Genomic DNA, 3,978 nt, shown 5'->3' with positions numbered 1-3,978 from the left:
AATGTCATAGGAAAGCGCTGTAATAAAAAATAAATTAAAAAACGCACGCTTCCACTGATGACATCAAGTAGGCTAAAATATATGTCGGCGTATGTAAAAGAGTCAAAACTGTATTTTAATTTTTATTATCAAAATTTAAAGAAAAAGCTTAATATAGAGAAGAAGGAAAAAGGTATTTAAAGTACCTCCATAAAGCATTAGGCGCAGCCTATGTTTTTGTCATATCTCATGTGCAAATGCGGTACCTCTGTCTTTCTTTGACATGCTATTAAGTAAGCATATATTGCCTGTCATAACATCAATACAATTATTTGCAATAAAACGCCTTCGCACCGGTGTTCATGAGAAGACAAAACTCTCACGCACGTAAAAGGTATGCCTGTCTAGTTCCGCCAGGTTGTATACTCATCCGCTGGTGCGCATGCTCTTTGGGAACCCTAGCTAGGCCGGGGCTGTTTTTGTAACTCCAGTTCAACCCACAGCGCAGCCATCTACAACCAAAACAAGGAGCACGGAAATCGTAACAATCGGACAACCGACAAGGTAGGAGTGATTTTGAAAGCATGCATGATTGCGTCGCTTTGGAAATGACAATCGGCTCGCTGCCTGGTGAATTTTATTGCAGATATGACCGCACCAAGAGTACGGTGCTGTTTTTGTATGCTAGCTATCTAGCGTTACGCTTTGCTTAGGAAGAATGCGAAGGCCCGGTGACCCACATTCGCTCTACCCCGGTGAGAGACAGGCGAGTGAACTGTATGGTGCAACCAAATGTTTTTTAACCGGTTAAAAGCCAGCACGTTCCTCTGGTTCTCTGTGCCTTTGGTGGGCATCATATTATTTTTCCCTTTCGAATTTTAAACTTTGTTGCTATATTTAGCACGGTTAGCATGCAGTGACCCCTGATTTTGGGTGATGAGACACGCCGCTGATTTCGGGTGCGCATTCGCTTGATGGAAAACTTGCGCTTTTTGGTTTCGTGAATGGATCAACTGGATAAATTCAAGACTGTTTGAGGTGAATGACATTCAGATTCTGAGATGCCGACCGCTGTCTTTAATTGTTGATTTTTCTGTGCAATCGCAAGCTTTCCCAGGGATTTGCACTCTGCGGGGGGAAACCAAATCCAATTTAACCCGTCCATTTTTCTGAGACACCGCTAGAGCAACCTGTAGCAGAGTCGGCAAAGCTAGCAGGGATCTTCCTAAAGCCCACGACATCGGTTCTTGCTTACCGCATGTTTTTTTTAAATATGATTTGCATTTCTTATTTGCCTGGCATTTCACATATTTGTTAGATGTTTCCAAGGGTTGTCTTTATTTGTATATGTCAGTCTTGCCAGGCTACTGCAGATGAAATACGGGTTTGTCATCCAAGCTCTTGTTATACTGGATAATGGTTACTGTGTGAAGGTTGAGAATAAACCGGCAAGATAAGAATATGTCCATGTGGGTATAATTTCACAGAATTCAATTTTCAGTCTTGAGGTGTGTGGTCGCAGCTTGTTTTTCGGTTAGTAGCTGCAAAGCGCCGTCAAATTCTTGGCTGTTCGTTACATCTTGTTATTGCATGAGAAGAGATCTATGAAAACAGGACAATAAAACGGCGCTCTTACATCCTCATTATCGCTTGTTTGTGTCCGTGTGAATATCTTCTCTCAAATCTTGTAGTAATTAACTTGTAGGACAGTCGGCATTTATGGTTATTGATGCCTGCTGCTGGGGACGGGTGTCAGTGCCCTGTTTGAATGACAACGTAGTATTGTTTTTTTTTATTATTGCGCCGATTTGCTGGTTTATCAGTATTACCAACGTGACACGTGCAGGCAGAGATTGATAATGGCATGTGTCACAAAGTTCAGGTGACTGTTCTCAGAAAAGCTTCCCGAACTCCTGATGTTTATCTATTAGCTTGTAAAAAATGTTGAGCTGAGTGGTAAAAATGTGCGGAATAGCTTACTATAGGACGAAATAAACTTCAACAAACCAGCACATATATTTCCATCCCCTCATCTGGTCCTCAGTCATAGAAAGAAGGGACTGTTCAGTGCCACTACCAACCTAAATTAAGCAGCCTATGTCCATGCAATGAAACTGACTTGCTGGTCAAAATATCGGCAACAAAATATTTCAGTTATGATAATCTAAAGTATGTACATTAAAAGCAGCCAGTGTCAAGAACATCTCCCAAAAACATAATTATAAATTAATTGACTTTTAATTAATTCATAATTTTCCTCACAGGTAGTAAGCTAATGGACTGAATCAAGTCAGTGGTCTCTACCACATGATTGTGTCTTAAACAGCCAAGTGACTGGTTAATGTCAGAAGTGAGGGTCCTTTAGTTTGTCTACTGTCACCTGAGTTTAATATTACATGACTGGGGGGGTGCATTTGCAAATAGCAAAGTATGCAGTCAGTTGTCATTTCCTTTGGGACTTACAGGCTGGGAATCCTTGTTGTTCAGCTGAAGATAAACAAAATCATGTGGTATGGCAGGGCACAGCTGTGTGGTGTGTGTGTGTGTGTGTGTGTGCAAACAAGGCACTGTGACCGTTGATGCTTGTGTGTGTGTGTGTGTGTGTGTGTGTGTGTGTGTGTGTGTGTGTGTGTGTGTGTGTGTGTGTGTGTGTGTGTGTGTGTGTGTGTGTGCGTGTGTGTGTGTGCACCCCCCCCAGAGTGCTGTATGCTTTAGCTGCGATGGGGCGTTCTTGCTTCCTCACTATCTCAGATGGCCATGTGCCCCCACATAGTAACTGTCAGGAAACTGACGAGATACCTAGAACCGCTTTTAGTTTCCCCTTTTGGAAAGCCTATGTGTTGAAATGTTTACCTTCAATCTATAGTGTGTCTCAAAGGGTTACGTTTGGTTGACCTGGCGCATCCTGATTCACTTTGTTGATGTAGAGTGATTACCACAAAACAACACGTGTGTGTGTGTGTGTGGTCATGTTAGTGTGTGTGTGTGCGTGTGTGCGTGTGTGCGTGTGTGCGTGTGTGTGTGTGTGTGTGTGTGTAAAAGGTGAACCCAAGGGTAGTCCTTGCCCTGCTTGCAGTGGATAGGGACTCCTCATTAGTGTCAGCACACAGAAACGTGACTCGTGTACTTGGCACAGGGGTGGAGGTCCACCCAGTTATGAATCCTCTGGTATGTCGCTCAGCGCCCTGAGCCCAACCCCTGTACTCTGGGTCTCTGTGTCTTCAGGTCTGGATCTATATGCCTTATCTGAGGGCCTGTGGGGAGGTGGTGGGGGGGGGGGGGGTGGTGGTGGTGGTGTATACCCACTCACTGATGTGGTATGGGATGTTTGGAAGCGCTCTCCTTCCTCAGCCTTACCTGGAGCAGTTACCTGGAGCAGTTACCTGGAACGGTCTTCTAGGGAGTGGAGTAATGAGAGGTGAAAACCAGTTATTTTCAACCAGTAATTGGCTGATTATGACAGCGGCTATAAAACATTTTTTAACCCGCAGTCTTCAAAGGCACGGCCTCGAGATATCCTGCCGAAGAATGCATCTTATGAATATACACGGCGTCTTATGAATATACAAAGCTTCTTGGGCAACTTTTTAATTCCCCGTAACCCTGCTGATGCTATGATAACACTTTTTTTTTTTTTTTTGGAAATGGGCCCTTGGCAGGTGTTGTCAGCCTCGTTGAATATGACCCTCATGACCCTCTCTTTTGAGTTCCAGTTTGGCTGTGGTGATCTAAGATGGGGCCAGTCCTAAACACGAGATGAATCATGTCTTGTGACCAGACTAGTGCATAAAGGCTCACAAAAACACCCAAGCATTCCTTTAAAAAAAAGACAATTAATAGTGGTGGTCGTCATTGCATAGTATGTTTTGTTTACGGTGAAGTGGGGAAGTGTTGAACGTTTACAAAGTGCTCTGAGAGAAAGGAAGCACTTCAGAACTGAGCACCATCAGCCCCCTCCCTCAGATGTTGTGAAGTTGAAGGTGCCTTGAAGTTACCCCT

General features: G+C 43.8%; 1 protein-coding gene across 5 annotated transcripts in view; it reads left to right on the top strand.

The window, feature by feature from the left end:
* Positions 1-406: 406 nt before the first annotated feature.
* clocka (clock circadian regulator a) overlaps positions 407-3,978 on the top strand; it is a 46,044-nt gene continuing 42,472 nt past the window's right edge. For all 5 annotated transcript variants that reach the window (XM_031574389.2, XM_031574388.2, XM_012821838.3 and 2 more), the window contains exon 1: positions 407-543. The gene's annotated coding sequence lies outside the window, so the exon portion shown is untranslated. The remainder of the gene's footprint in view (positions 544-3,978) is intronic.

Source organism: Clupea harengus, chromosome 10, assembly GCF_900700415.2.
Source record: "Clupea harengus chromosome 10, Ch_v2.0.2, whole genome shotgun sequence".
NCBI lineage: Eukaryota > Metazoa > Chordata > Actinopteri > Clupeiformes > Clupeidae > Clupea > Clupea harengus.
The sequence above is the reverse complement of the archived record's forward strand: the minus strand, read 5'-3'. Positions and strand labels throughout refer to the sequence as shown.